Raw genomic sequence first — 14,685 nt, 5'->3', positions numbered from 1 at the left:
GTAAACCACTACGCTCGCCAAGGGTCATCAAGGGTGACGACGCCTGCCCACATGCGTTTCGTCAGCCCCCCCCCACTCCAAAAGGTAGAAGTAAAACTCACAAAAGTCCACTCGGTCCACCAATAACCACAAGCCCAATCAAGGCAATCTCTTTCTCATGCCTCCATCTGAAAAGTTGGAGAAAATCTTATATGAATAAAAGAGTCTTTTAAAGAAATCCCTTATTCCGAGGTCAACGTAGCCACCAGATCCAGTCTGTATCCAGATCAGTGGGCCGCTTCAGTCACCCGGATCCAGTCAGTATCCAGACAAGATGGTTGATCAACACCTAGAAAGGACCTCTATGGCCCTGAAACACAGCGGAGACCGGGACAACTAGATGAGCCCCAGATACAGATCCCCTGTAAAGACCTTGTCTCAGACGACCACCAGGACAAGACCACAGGAAACAGATGATTCTTCTGCACAGTCTGACTTTTCTGCAGCCTGGAGCTGATTTGCTGGTTTCTTCTGACCAGAGGAGAACTGTCTCCCCGACTGAGCCTGGTTTCTCACCGGGTTTTTTCTCCATTTTTTCACCGATCGAGTTTTGGTTCCTTGCCTCTGTCGCCTCTGGCAGGCATAGCTGGGGACACTTCATGTACAGCGATAACGTTGACTTGATTGCAAATTATTGCACAGATACTATTTAAACTGAACTTAGCTGAATGATGACATCACCGATTTCAATGACGAAATGCCTTTAACTGTCATTTTGCTTTATTGACGCACTGTGTTCCTAATTAATGTTGTTCAGTTGCATTGACACAATCCTTTTTGTTTAAAGCGCAATTTAAAAAAAAAAAAGAGTCCAAACAATGACCCCTGCAACGGGTAGTGTTCCAAATGTTATGCGACTTTAGCTAATGATGGGTCCACCCGGAATTTGACGGTGCTAGGGCTGTGTCAGCGTCAGAAAAAGCCATGCATTGTTCAGTTATGTCGGTGCAGTAGCGTCGGTTGGGGGAGAAACGGCAGCATGCGCAGCTCCTCGTTAGTATAGTGGACAGTATCTCCGCCTGTCACGCGGAAGACCCGGGTTCGATTCCCCGACGGGGAGAGCTAGCTCTTTTCGGCTTCCGAATGATCCATCCAAAAGTTTTGGGAGGAGCCACAGGTCACAGAAGGAGTTCTGCTTCGACATCAGCCCGAGCCAAAGGACTTGCGTTGGCCGGGAATCGAACCCGGGTCAACTGCTTGGAAGGCAGCTATGCTCACCACTATACCACCAACGCAGTCAGCAGTCAGCCACTTGCGCCATCGTTAAGAAGGCTCGAAGTGCACGAGTCACCGATAGGGCTAGAGGAGCTGATGAGATCTTTGTTTGGACCCGTCACTAAAGAGAGCCTTCCAGAGTTTGCATCCCGTCACGTACAAGAAAGTGCTGCCTTCCCATGCCAGCTAAATAAACATTAAGTGCTGACAGCGCAAACGCAGAGAGTGCAAATACAGACGAAGACCAGTGGCACGCCCTCCTGCAGCGTGTTGGCGGACGGCCAAATTGATTCTGCTCTTGACATTTCGATGTAGCTTTGCTGTGAGCAGAGCACCCAAAAATACAGGTCATTCGCAAAAGTTCCCCTCCATGGAAATCTTTAGTAAAAGGCGAAAGATTTATGCGACAATGAAGAGAAACTCGAGCTGTGTCTACGACCACTCCGGCCTGTGCGATGCCTCTGGTAAACCACTACGCTCGCCAAGGGTCATCAAGGGTGACGACGCCTGCCCACATGCGTTTCGTCAGCCCCCCCCCCCCCCCCCCACTCCAAAAGGTAGAAGTAAAACTCACAAAAGTCCACTCGGTCCACCAATAACCACAAGCCCAATCAAGGCAATCTCTTTCTCATGCCTCCATCTGAAAAGTTGGAGAAAATCTTATATGAATAAAAGAGTCTTTTAAAGAAATCCCTTATTCCGAGGTCAACGTAGCCACCAGATCCAGTCTGTATCCAGATCAGTGGGCCGCTTCAGTCACCCGGATCCAGTCAGTATCCAGACAAGATGGTTGATCAACACCTAGAAAGGACCTCTATGGCCCTGAAACACAGCGGAGACCGGGACAACTAGATGAGCCCCAGATACAGATCCCCTGTAAAGACCTTGTCTCAGACGACCACCAGGACAAGACCACAGGAAACAGATGATTCTTCTGCACAGTCTGACTTTTCTGCAGCCTGGAGCTGATTTGCTGGTTTCTTCTGACCAGAGGAGAACTGTCTCCCCGACTGAGCCTGGTTTCTCACCGGGTTTTTTCTCCATTTTTTCACCGATCGAGTTTTGGTTCCTTGCCTCTGTCGCCTCTGGCAGGCATAGCTGGGGACACTTCATGTACAGCGATAACGTTGACTTGATTGCAAATTATTGCACAGATACTATTTAAACTGAACTTAGCTGAATGATGACATCACCGATTTCAATGACGAAATGCCTTTAACTGTCATTTTGCTTTATTGACGCACTGTGTTCCTAATTAATGTTGTTCAGTTGCATTGAAACAATCCTTTTTGTTTAAAGCGCAATTTAAAAAAAAAAAAGAGTCCAAACAATGACCCCTGCAACGGGTAGTGTTCCAAATGTTATGCGACTTTAGCTAATGATGGGTCCACCCGGAATTTGACGGTGCTAGGGCTGTGTCAGCGTCAGAAAAAGCCATGCATTGTTCAGTTATGTCGGTGCAGTAGCGTCGGTTGGGGGAGAAACGGCAGCATGCGCAGCTCCTCGTTAGTATAGTGGACAGTATCTCCGCCTGTCACGCGGAAGACCGGGGTTCGATTCCCCGACGGGCAGAGCTAGCTCTTTTCGGCTTCCGAATGATCCATCCAAAAGTTTTGGGAGGAGCCACAGGTCACAGAAGGAGTTCTGCTTCGACATCAGCCCGAGCCAAAGGACTTGCGTTGGCCGGGAATCGAACCCGGGTCAACTGCTTGGAAGGCAGCTATGCTCACCACTATACCACCAACGCAGTCAGCAGTCAGCCACTTGCGCCGTCGTTAAGAAGGCTCGAAGTGCACGAGTCACCGATAGGGCTAGAGGAGCTGATGAGATCTTTGTTTGGACCCGTCACTAAAGAGAGCCTTCCAGAGTTTGCATCCCGTCACGTACAAGAAAGTGCTGCCTTCCCATGCCAGCTAAATAAACATTAAGTGCTGACAGCGCAAACGCAGAGAGTGCAAATACAGACGAAGACCAGTGGCACGCCCTCCTGCAGCGTGTTGGCGGACGGCCAAATTGATTCTGCTCTTGACATTTCGATGTAGCTCTGCTGTGAGCAGAGCACCCAAAAATACAGGTCATTCGCAAAAGTTCCCCTCCATGGAAATCTTTAGTAAAAGGCGAAAGATTTATGCGACAATGAAGAGAAACTCGAGCTGTGTCTACGACCACTCCGGCCTGTGCGATGCCTCTGGTAAACCACTACGCTCGCCAAGGGTCATCAAGGGTGACGACGCCTGCCCACATGCGTTTCGTCAGCCCCCCCCCCACTCCAAAAGGGAGAAGTAAAACTCACAAAAGTCCACTCGGTCCACCAATAACCACAAGCCCAATCAAGGCAATCTCTTTCTCATGCCTCCATCTGAAAAGTTGGAGAAAATCTTATATGAATAAAAGAGTCTTTTAAAGAAATCCCTTATTCCGAGGTCACCGTAGCCACCAGATCCAGTCTGTATCCAGAACAGTGGGCCGCTTCAGTCACCCGGATCCAGTCAGTATCCAGACAAGATGGTTGATCAACACCTAGAAAGGACCTCTATGGCCCTGAAACACAGCGGAGACCGGGACAACTAGATGAGCCCCAGATACAGATCCCCTGTAAAGACCTTGTCTCAGACGACCACCAGGACAAGACCACAGGAAACAGATGATTCTTCTGCACAGTCTGACTTTTCTGCAGCCTGGAGCTGATTTGCTGGTTTCTTCTGACCAGAGGAGAACTGTCTCCCCGACTGAGCCTGGTTTCTCACCGGGTTTTTTCTCCATTTTTTCACCGATCGAGTTTTGGTTCCTTGCCTCTGTCGCCTCTGGCAGGCATAGCTGGGGACACTTCATGTACAGCGATAACGTTGACTTGATTGCAAATTAATTCACAGATACTATTTAAACTGAACTTAGCTGAATGATGACATCACCGATTTCAATGACGAAATGCCTTTAACTGTCATTTTGCTTTATTGACGCACTGTGTTCCTAATTAATGTTGTTCAGTTGCATTGACACAATCCTTTTTGTTTAAAGCGCAATTTAAAAAAAAAAAAGAGTCCAAACAATGACCCCTGCAACGGGTAGTGTTCCAAATGTTATGCGACTTTAGCTAATGATGGGTCCATCCGGAATTTGACGGTGCTAGGGCTGTGTCAGCGTCAGAAAAAGCCATGCATTTTTCAGTTATGTCGGTGCAGTAGCGTCGGTTGGGGGAGAAACGGCAGCATGCGCAGCTCCTCGTTAGTATAGTGGACAGTATCTCCGCCTGTCACGCGGAAGACCGGGGTTCGATTCCCCGACGGGGAGAGCTAGCTCTTTTCGGCTTCCGAATGATCCATCCAAAAGTTTTGGGAGGAGCCACAGGTCACAGAAGGAGTTCTGCTTCGACATCAGCCCGAGCCAAAGGACATGTGTTGGCCGGGAATCGAACCCGGGTCAACTGCTTGGAAGGCAGCTATGCTCACCACTATACCACCAACGCAGTCTGCAGTCAGCCACTTGCGCCGTCGCTAAGAAGGCTCGAAGTGCACGAGTCGCCGATAGGGCTAGAGGAGCTGATGAGATCTTTGTTTGGACCCGTCACTAAAGAGAGCCTTCCAGAGTTTGCATCCCGTCACGTACAAGAAAGTGCTGCCTTCCCATGCCAGCTAAATAAACATTAAGTGCTGACAGCGCAAACGCAGAGAGTGCAAATACAGACGAAGACCAGTGGCACGCCCTCCTGCAGCGTGTTGGCGGACGGCCAAATTGATTCTGCTCTTGACATTTCGATGTAGCTCTGCTGTGAGCAGAGCTCCCAAAAATACAGGTCACTCGCAAAAGTTCCCCTCCACGGAAATCTTTAGTAAAAGGCGAAAGATTTATGCGACAATGAAGAGAAACTCGAGCTGTGTCTACGACCACTCCGGCCTGTGCGCTGCCTCTGGTAAACCACTACGCTCGCCAAGGGTCATCAAGGGTGACGACGCCTGCCCACATGCGTTTCGTCAGCCCCCCCCCCCACTCCAAAAGGGAGCAGTAAAACTCACAAAAGTCCACTCGGTCCACCAATAACCACAAGCCCAATCTAGGCAATCTCTTTCTCATGCCTCCATCTGAAAAGTTGGAGAAAATCTTATATGAATAAAAGAGTCTTTTAAAGAAATCCCTTATTCCGAGGTCACCGTAGCCACCAGATCCAGTCTGTATCCAGATCAGTGGGCCGCTTCAGTCACCCGGATCCAGTCAGTATCCAGACAAGATGGTTGATCAACACCTAGAAAGGACCTCTATGGCCCTGAAACACAGCGGAGACCGGGACAACTAGATGAGCCCCAGATACAGATCCCCTGTAAAGACCTTGTCTCAGACGACCACCAGGACAAGACCACAGGAAACAGATGATTCTTCTGCACAGTCTGACTTTTCTGCAGCCTGGAGCTGATTTGCTGGTTTCTTCTGACCAGAGGAGAACTGTCTCCCCGACTGAGCCTGGTTTCTCACCGGGTTTTTTCTCCATTTTTTCACCGATCGAGTTTTGGTTCCTTGCCTCTGTCGCCTCTGGCAGGCATAGCTGGGGACACTTCATGTACAGCGATAACGTTGACTTGATTGCAAATTATTGCACAGATACTATTTAAACTGAACTTAGCTGAATGATGACATCACCGATTTCAATGACGAAATGCCTTTAACTGTCATTTTGCTTTATTGACGCACTGTGTTCCTAATTAATGTTGTTCAGTTGCATTGACACAATCCTTTTTGTTTAAAGCGCAATTTAAAAAAAAAAAAGAGTCCAAACAATGACCCCTGCAACGGGTAGTGTTCCAAATGTTATGCGACTTTAGCTAATGATGGGTCCATCCAGAATTTGACGGTGCTAGGGCTGTGTCAGCGTCAGAAAAAGCCATGCATTGTTCAGTTATGTCGGTGCAGTAGCGTCGGTTGGGGGAGAAACGGCAGCATGCGCAGCTCCTCGTTAGTATAGTGGACAGTATCTCCGCCTGTCACGCGGAAGACCGGGGTTCGATTCCCCGACGGGGAGAGCTAGCTCTTTTCGGCTTCCGAATGATCCATCCAAAAGTCTTGGGAGGAGCCACAGGTCACAGAAGGAGTTCTGCTTCGACATCAGCCCGAGCCAAAGGATTTGCGTTGGCCGGGAATCGAACCCGGGTCAACTGCTTGGAAGGCAGCTATGCTCACCACTATACCACCAACGCAGTCAGCAGTCAGCCACTTGCGCCGTCGTTAAGAAGGCTCGAAGTGCACGAGTCGCCGATAGGGCTAGAGGAGCTGATGAGATCTTTGTTTGGACCCGTCACTAAAGAGAGCCTTCCAGAGTTTGCATCCCATCACGTACAAGAAAGTGCTGCCTTCCCATGCCAGCTAAATAAACATTAAGTGCTGACAGCGCAAACGCAGAGAGTGCAAATACAGACGAAGACCAGTGGCACGCCCTCCTGCAGCGTGTTGGCGGACGGCCAAATTGATTCTGCTCTTGACATTTCGATGTAGCTCTGCTGTGAGCAGAGCACCCAAAAAAACAGGTCACTCGCAAAAGTTCCCCTCCATGGAAATCTTTAGTAAAAGGCGAAAGATTTATGCGACAATGAAGAGAAACTCGAGCTGTGTCTACGACCACTCCGGCCTGTGCGACGCCTCTGGTAAACCACTACGCTCGCCAAGGGTCATCAAGGGTGACGACGCCTGCCCACATGCGTTTCGTCAGCCCCCCCCCCCACTCCAAAAGGGAGAAGTAAAACTCACAAAAGTCCACTCGGTCCACCAATAACCACAAGCCCAATCAAGGCAATCTCTTTCTCATGCCTCCATCTGAAAAGTTGGAGAAAATCTTATATGAATAAAAGAGTCTTTTAAAGAAATCCCTTATTCCAAGGTCACCGTAGCCACCAGATCCAGTCTGTATCCAGATCAGTGGGCCGCTTCAGTCACCCGGATCCAGTCAGTATCCAGACAAGATGGTTGATCAACACCTAGAAAGGACCTCTATGGCCCTGAAACACAGCGGAGACCGGGACAACTAGATGAGCCCCAGATACAGATCCCCTGTAAAGACCTTGTCTCAGACGACCACCAGGACAAGACCACAGGAAACAGATGATTCTTCTGCACAGTCTGACTTTTCTGCAGCCTGGAGCTGATTTGCTGGTTTCTTCTGACCAGAGGAGAACTGTCTCCCCGACTGAGCCTGGTTTCTCACCGGGTTTTTTCTCCATTTTTTCACCGATCGAGTTTTGGTTCCTTGCCTCTGTCGCCTCTGGCAGGCATAGCTGGGGACACTTCATGTACAGCGATATCGTTGACTTGATTGCAAATTATTGCACAGATACTATTTAAACTGAACTTAGCTGAATGATGACATCACCGATTTCAATGACGAAATGCCTTTAACTGTCATTTTGCTTTATTGACGCACTGTGTTCCTAATTAATGTTGTTCAGTTGCATTGACACAATCCTTTTTGTTTAAAGCGCAATTTAAAAAAAAAAAAAAAAAAAAAAAAAGAGTCCAAACAATGACCCCTGCAACGGGTAGTGTTCCAAATGTTATGCGACTTTAGCTAATGATGGGTCCACCCGGAATTTAACGGTGCTAGGGCTGTGTCAGCGTCAGAAAAAGCCATGCATTGTTCAGTTATGTCGGTGCAGTAGCGTCGGTTGGGGGAGAAACGGCAGCATGCACAGCTCCTCGTTAGTATAGTGGACAGTATCTCCGCCTGTCACGCGGAAGACCGGGGTTCGATTCCCCGACAGGGAGAGCTAGCTCTTTTCGGCTTCCGAATGATCCATCAAAAAGTTTTGGGAGGAGCCACAGGTCACAGAAGGAGTTCTGCTTCGACATCAGCCCGAGCCAAAGGACTTGCGTTGGCCGGGAATCGAACCCGGGTCAACTGCTTGGAAGGCAGCTATGCTCACCACTATACCACCAACGCAGTCAGCAGTCAGCCACTTGCGCCGTCGTTAAGAAGGCTCGAAGTGCACGAGTCGCCGATAGGACTAGAGGAGCTGATGAGATCTTTGTTTGGACCCGTCACTAAAGAGAGCCTTACAGAGTTTGCATCCCGTCACGTACAAGAAAGTGCTGCCTTCCCATGCCAGCTAAATAAACATTAAGTGCTGACAGCGCAAACGCAGAGAGTGCAAATACAGACGAAGACCAGTGGCACGCCCTCCTGCAGCATGTTGGCGGACGGCCAAATTGATTCTGCTCTTAATATTTCGATGTAGCTCTGCTGTGAGCAGAGCACCCAAAAATACAGGTCACTCGCAAAAGTTCCCCTCCACGGAAATCTTTAGTAAAAGGCGAAAGATTTATGCGACAATGAAGAGAAACTCGAGCTGTGTCTACGACCACTCCGGCCTGTGCGCTGCCTCTGGTAAACCACTACGCTCGCCAAGGGTCATCAAGGGTGACGACGCCTGCCCACATGCGTTTCGTCAGCCCCCCCCCCCCACTCCAAAAGGGAGCAGTAAAACTCACAAAAGTCCACTCGGTCCACCAATAACCACAAGCCCAATCAAGGCAATCTCTTTCTCATGCCTCCATCTGAAAAGTTGGAGAAAATCTTATATGAATAAAAGAGTCTTTTAAAGAAATCCCTTATTCCGAGGTCACCGTAGCCACCAGATCCAGTCTGTATCCAGATCAGTGGGCCGCTTCAGTCACCCGGATCCAGTCAGTATCCAGACAAGATGGTTGATCAACACCTAGAAAGGACCTCTATGGCCCTGAAACACAGCGGAGACCGGGACAACTAGATGAGCCCCAGATACAGATCCCCTGTAAAGACCTTGTCTCAGACGACCACCAGGACAAGACCACAGGAAACAGATGATTCTTCTGCACAGTCTGACTTTTCTGCAGCCTGGAGCTGATTTGCTGGTTTCTTCTGACCAGAGGAGAACTGTCTCCCCGACTGAGCCTGGTTTCTCACCGGGTTTTTTCTCCATTTTTTCACCGATCGAGTTTTGGTTCCTTGCCTCTGTCGCCTCTGGCAGGCATAGCTGGGGACACTTCATGTACAGCGATAACGTTGACTTGATTGCAAATTATTGCACAGATACTATTTAAACTGAACTTAGCTGAATGATGACATCACCGATTTCAATGACGAAATGCCTTTAACTGTCATTTTGCTTTATTGACGCACTGTGTTCCTAATTAATGTTGTTCAGTTGCATTGACACAATCCTTTTTGTTTAAAGCGCAATTTAAAAAAAAAAAAGAGTCCAAACAATGACCCCTGCAACGGGTAGTGTTCCAAATGTTATGCGACTTTAGCTAATGATGGGTCCACCCGGAATTTGACGGTGCTAGGGCTGTGTCAGCGTCAGAAAAAGCCATGCATTGTTCAGTTATGTCGGTGCAGTAGCGTCGGTTGGGGGAGAAACGGCAGCATGCGCAGCTCCTCGTTAGTATAGTGGACAGTATCTCCGCCTGTCACGCGGAAGACCGGGGTTCGATTCCCCGACGGGGAGAGCTAGCTCTTTTCGGCTTCCGAACGATCCATCCAAAAGTTTTGGGAGGAGCCACAGGTCACAGAAGGAGTTCTGCTTCGACATCAGCCCGAGCCAAAGGACATGCGTTGGCCGGGAATCGAACCCAGGTCAACTGCTTGGAAGGCAGCTATGCTCACCACTATACCACCAACGCAGTCACCAGTCAGCCACTTGCGCCGTCGTTAAGAAGGCTCGAAGTGCACGAGTCGCCGATAGGGCTAGAGGAGCTGATGAGATCTTTGTTTGGACCCGTCACTAAAGAGAGCCTTCCAGAGTTTGCATCCCGTCACGTACAAGAAAGTGCTGCCTTCCCATGCCAGCTAAATAAACATTAAGTGCTGACAGCGCAAACGCAGAGAGTGCAAATACAGACGAAGACCAGTGGCACGCCCTCCTGCAGCGTGTTGGCGGACGGCCAAATTGATTCTGCTCTTGACATTTCGATGTAGCTCTGCTGTGAGCAGAGCACCCAAAAAAACAGGTCACTCGCAAAAGTTCCCCTCCATGGAAATCTTTAGTAAAAGGCGAAAGATTTATGCGACAATGAAGAGAAACTCGAGCTGTGTCTACGACCACTCCGGCCTGTGCGACGCCTCTGGTAAACCACTACGCTCGCCAAGGGTCATCAAGGGTGACGACGCCTGCCCACATGCGTTTCGTCAGCCCCCCCCCCCACTCCAAAAGGGAGAAGTAAAACTCACAAAAGTCCACTCGGTCCACCAATAACCACAAGCCCAATCAAGGCAATCTCTTTCTCATGCCTCCATCTGAAAAGTTGGAGAAAATCTTATATGAATAAAAGAGTCTTTTAAAGAAATCCCTTATTCCAAGGTCACCGTAGCCACCAGATCCAGTCTGTATCCAGATCAGTGGGCCGCTTCAGTCACCCGGATCCAGTCAGTATCCAGACAAGATGGTTGATCAACACCTAGAAAGGACCTCTATGGCCCTGAAACACAGCGGAGACCGGGACAACTAGATGAGCCCCAGATACAGATCCCCTGTAAAGACCTTGTCTCAGACGACCACCAGGACAAGACCACAGGAAACAGATGATTCTTCTGCACAGTCTGACTTTTCTGCAGCCTGGAGCTGATTTGCTGGTTTCTTTTGAGCAGAGGAGAACTGTCTCCCCGACTGAGCCTGGTTTCTCACCGGGTTTTTTCTCCATTTTTTCACCGATCGAGTTTTGGTTCCTTGCCTCTGTCGCCTCTGGCAGGCATAGCTGTGGACACTTCATGTACAGCGATAACGTTGACTTGATTGCAAATTATTGCACAGATACTATTTAAACTGAACTTAGCTGAATGATGACATCACCGATTTCAATGACGAAATGCCTTTAACTGTCATTTTGCTTTATTGACGCACTGTGTTCCTAATTAATGTTGTTCAGTTGCATTGACACAATCCTTTTTGTTTAAAGCGCAATTTAAAAAAAAAAAAGAGTCCAAACAATGACCCCTGCAACGGGTAGTGTTCCAAATGTTATGCGACTTTAGCTAATGATGGGTCCATCCGGAATTTGACGGTGCTAGGGCTGTGTCAGCGTCAGAAAAAGCCATGCATTGTTCAGTTATGTCGGTGCAGTAGCTTCGGTTGGGGGAGAAACGGCAGCATGCGCAGCTCCTTGTTAGTATAGTGGACAGTATCTCCGCCTGTCACGCGAAGGCCAGTCGCGGATAGGTGTAGAGCGCTAACTAGCCAATAGCAACGAAGGAAATTCCAGGGAGGCGGGACGAAAAAAATACACAGAATTAGAGGTTCGAATCCCGTCTCGGCCACAAATACCATAAAATGAGTTTGTATTCGTTTTTTCATCTAGGTACACTTTAAGTACGATTAACATATAATAAACTTTGTGAACAAAGATAAAAATAAATCTTGTAATAATTGTTCTTTTGTATGGTGTACAAAATGTGCAAAGATCTTAAGAAACATATACATTATAATAGGGAATAGTTATTTTTAATATAGAAAAATGTGAATAATTAAAAAGAACACTTTGATAATGTTTCAGGCCTTTATTTATAAAGATACGTCTATTTATATGTGTATAACTGTACAGAAAACCCATATATATGAAATATAACTAAAACTCACAAAAAAGTAAGTTTTTCATTTTATGTATAGTAAAGTAATATACTTATAAAAATTAAAAGAAAAAACAAAAATATATAATAATTAAATAAATATACATAAAATAATCATAGGTTATTAAACAACAGCAACAGATATAATAAAAATAAAGATGTGGAGAACAGAAAAAACAATACAAATATGTTTTATATTAAATAATTATGTATGTTTAATGGTAACAGTTATTAACATTCAGTGTTTACATATCTGAGCAAGTAAATAAAATGTAATATCAATTTAAAAGAAAATCAACAAAATGTATACATTTTTTAATCAATAAAACTTAACACACAGTTCAATACAGTTCAAACAAGGCCACATACTTATAGTATTTTAATTAACAAATTGAAATACATGAAAATATTTAAATGTATAGATTCAACAACAACAACAATAATAAAATCTAAAGTTGTGGAGAACACAGAAAAAAAATATATTACACTACCACTTAAATGTTTTTGAACAGTAAGATTTTTAATTCTCACCAAGCCTGCCTTTATTTGGTCCAAAATACAGTAAAAGCAATAATATTGTTGAAATATTTTTACTAGTTAAAATAACTGCTTTCTATTTGAACATATAGTAAAATGTATTTTATTTTTGTGATGAGCAGCTGTATTTTCAGCATCATTTCTCCTGTCTTCAGTGTCACATGATCTTCAGAAATCAGAATAATATGATGATTTACTGCTCAAGAAAAAATATTATTATTATTATTATTATCAATATTTTAAACCCCCCCAGGGATTCTTTAAATAGAAAGATCCAAAGATCTGCATTTATTTGAAATAAAAAGCTTTCTTAACAATATAGATTGTACCATTCTTTTGGGGGGAAAGAAATGACAGAAATTAATGCCTTTTTTTTTAGCAAGGATGATTTAAATTGATTAAAAGTGATGATAAAGATGAAAAATGTTGATGATGAAAATGTAAAATAATATATATATATATATATATATATATTTCAGATAAATGCTGTTCTTCTGAACTTTCTATTCATGTAAGAAACTGAAAAGATTGTACTCGGCTGTTTTCAACATAACATAACAACAGTAATAATAATAATAATAAATTTTTCTTGAGCAGTAAATCATCATATTATTCTGATTTCTGAAGATCATGTGACACTGAAGACTGGATGAATGATGCTGAAAATACAGCTGTGCATCACAGAAATAAATTACAGTATATATTCAAATATATAGCCTTCCTGATAATGTTCGGGGTTCAGACACACTCTCTCTGTTTAAATCTAAATTATAAACGCATCTCTTTCGCCAAGCATTCGAATAATGTATCTCTTAAATTGTGAGTGTAGTTGTATCTGATCAAATGTGCATTCTTATTCTTTAGCTTGGGTTAAACTAATTAATTTTACTCTGTTGGAACAGCAGCTATGCTAATGATGTCTCTATATGTGTCTCTGTTTCTGCTGGATTTACATCCCGTGGTAACTAGGATTTACACAAGCTCCAGTCTGGATCCAGAACACCTGAGAAGAGATGATGCTGACCCTCAGAGGACCCCAGATGATCCTAACCTTGAATCCACAAACAGAACTAACAAATATTGCTACAAGTGTGACTGCATCATATAATAATTATTAATTATTAATAAAATTAATAATGTTCATCGTCTGGCTGACTACGTCTTGTATGAATTTTTCTACAAATCCTGTCATACGTGCACAAACTGACAGTCACCACTTATAAGCTATTACTAAATATTGTAGAAACATAATTTTCTGTAAAGTTGCTTTGTAACAATTTGTATTGTAAAAAGCGCTATACAAATAAACTTGAATTGAATTGAACTGAAATAGAAAGCAGCTGATTTAAAATAGTAAGAATATTTAAAATGCTACTGTTTTTGCTGTACTTTGGATAAAATAAAGGCAGGCTTGGTGAGCAGAAGAGATTCTCAAAAAACATTAAAAATCTTACTGCTGAAAAACATTTGACTGGTAAGAGTATTTTAAATAAAATATTTATTTACGGAGTTTAATAATAGCCGTTACTAACATTTAGTGTTTACAAAACTGAGCAAGATAAAATAAAGCAAGTCAATACAATTAATTAACACACTAAAGTACAGTGTAAACAAGGCCAATACTTCTGATGTTTTATTTAACAAATGGAAATCAATTAAATAATTTAAAATTGTAAATTAAACAACAACAGCTACAATAATATAAATAATAATACAATTTGTGGAAGACACAGAAAAAAAAACAAGCCTTCAACCCGTTTAAGAAGATCCTTGCTCCTATGTTGCGTTGCCAAGAGATGTTCAAGAGAGGCAGTTCTCAACAGATCTGTCCATCTATGGTCCAACACGAAGACCAGCCGTTCTGAGGGGTCCAGTGTGAGCTGAACGAGGGACGCAGTTATGGCAGATGGTGTGGTGTTCTACAGAAGATTAACAGCATTACTTTATTAAAATATTTGTCTTGGTGTTGTGTGCACATATGAGACAGACAGTTTACACACATAAGTACCTGTATGAATTATTTATTTACCTGCATCCAGAAGAAACCCTTCCCTTCAGTGTCTGGTGTGATGTTATGGTGGAGTGAGACGGGTGGATGGGTCTTGACACAGCATGCATCATCTTAACATTCCTGAAATATAGATTCAAATTAAATATATCAAATGTATTTTATAATTCATTATATATATATATATATATATATATATATATATATATATATATATATATATATATATATATATATATATATATATATATATATATATATATATATATGTATATATGTATGTGTGTGTGTGTGTCTTTATTTTTAC

At 44.4% G+C, this 14,685-nt stretch overlaps 14 non-coding genes across 14 annotated transcripts; 3 read left to right on the top strand and 11 right to left on the bottom strand.

Annotated features, from left to right (window-relative positions):
• Positions 1-1,202: 1,202 nt before the first annotated feature.
• trnag-ucc (transfer RNA glycine (anticodon UCC)) lies at positions 1,203-1,274 on the bottom strand. The gene has a single exon. It is a non-coding gene; the product is annotated as a tRNA-Gly (tRNA).
• Positions 1,275-1,567: 293 nt separating this feature from the next.
• LOC132146091 (U5 spliceosomal RNA) lies at positions 1,568-1,681 on the bottom strand. Its single transcript, XR_009434839.1, has one exon. It is a non-coding gene; the product is annotated as a U5 spliceosomal RNA (small nuclear RNA).
• Positions 1,682-2,929: 1,248 nt separating this feature from the next.
• On the bottom strand, positions 2,930-3,001 carry trnag-ucc (transfer RNA glycine (anticodon UCC)). Its single transcript has one exon. It is a non-coding gene; the product is annotated as a tRNA-Gly (tRNA).
• A 293-nt stretch (positions 3,002-3,294) lies between these two features.
• On the bottom strand, positions 3,295-3,408 carry LOC132146041 (U5 spliceosomal RNA). The gene has a single exon (XR_009434792.1). It is a non-coding gene; the product is annotated as a U5 spliceosomal RNA (small nuclear RNA).
• A 1,065-nt stretch (positions 3,409-4,473) lies between these two features.
• trnad-guc (transfer RNA aspartic acid (anticodon GUC)) lies at positions 4,474-4,545 on the top strand. Its single transcript has one exon. It is a non-coding gene; the product is annotated as a tRNA-Asp (tRNA).
• Positions 4,546-5,013: 468 nt separating this feature from the next.
• LOC132145754 (U5 spliceosomal RNA) lies at positions 5,014-5,128 on the bottom strand. The gene has a single exon (XR_009434521.1). It is a non-coding gene; the product is annotated as a U5 spliceosomal RNA (small nuclear RNA).
• Positions 5,129-6,193: 1,065 nt separating this feature from the next.
• Positions 6,194-6,265, top strand: trnad-guc (transfer RNA aspartic acid (anticodon GUC)). The gene has a single exon. It is a non-coding gene; the product is annotated as a tRNA-Asp (tRNA).
• A 103-nt stretch (positions 6,266-6,368) lies between these two features.
• Positions 6,369-6,440, bottom strand: trnag-ucc (transfer RNA glycine (anticodon UCC)). The gene has a single exon. It is a non-coding gene; the product is annotated as a tRNA-Gly (tRNA).
• A 293-nt stretch (positions 6,441-6,733) lies between these two features.
• On the bottom strand, positions 6,734-6,848 carry LOC132146039 (U5 spliceosomal RNA). The gene has a single exon (XR_009434790.1). It is a non-coding gene; the product is annotated as a U5 spliceosomal RNA (small nuclear RNA).
• Positions 6,849-8,101: 1,253 nt separating this feature from the next.
• On the bottom strand, positions 8,102-8,173 carry trnag-ucc (transfer RNA glycine (anticodon UCC)). Its single transcript has one exon. It is a non-coding gene; the product is annotated as a tRNA-Gly (tRNA).
• A 293-nt stretch (positions 8,174-8,466) lies between these two features.
• Positions 8,467-8,581, bottom strand: LOC132145856 (U5 spliceosomal RNA). The gene has a single exon (XR_009434618.1). It is a non-coding gene; the product is annotated as a U5 spliceosomal RNA (small nuclear RNA).
• A 1,066-nt stretch (positions 8,582-9,647) lies between these two features.
• Positions 9,648-9,719, top strand: trnad-guc (transfer RNA aspartic acid (anticodon GUC)). The gene has a single exon. It is a non-coding gene; the product is annotated as a tRNA-Asp (tRNA).
• Positions 9,720-9,822: 103 nt separating this feature from the next.
• On the bottom strand, positions 9,823-9,894 carry trnag-ucc (transfer RNA glycine (anticodon UCC)). The gene has a single exon. It is a non-coding gene; the product is annotated as a tRNA-Gly (tRNA).
• Positions 9,895-10,187: 293 nt separating this feature from the next.
• LOC132146038 (U5 spliceosomal RNA) lies at positions 10,188-10,302 on the bottom strand. The gene has a single exon (XR_009434789.1). It is a non-coding gene; the product is annotated as a U5 spliceosomal RNA (small nuclear RNA).
• Between the last annotated feature and the right edge of the window lie 4,383 nt (positions 10,303-14,685).

Source organism: Carassius carassius, chromosome 8 (assembly GCF_963082965.1).
Source record: "Carassius carassius chromosome 8, fCarCar2.1, whole genome shotgun sequence".
In the NCBI taxonomy this organism is placed as follows: domain Eukaryota; kingdom Metazoa; phylum Chordata; class Actinopteri; order Cypriniformes; family Cyprinidae; genus Carassius; species Carassius carassius.
This window is presented reverse-complemented; position numbering and strand designations above follow the sequence as displayed.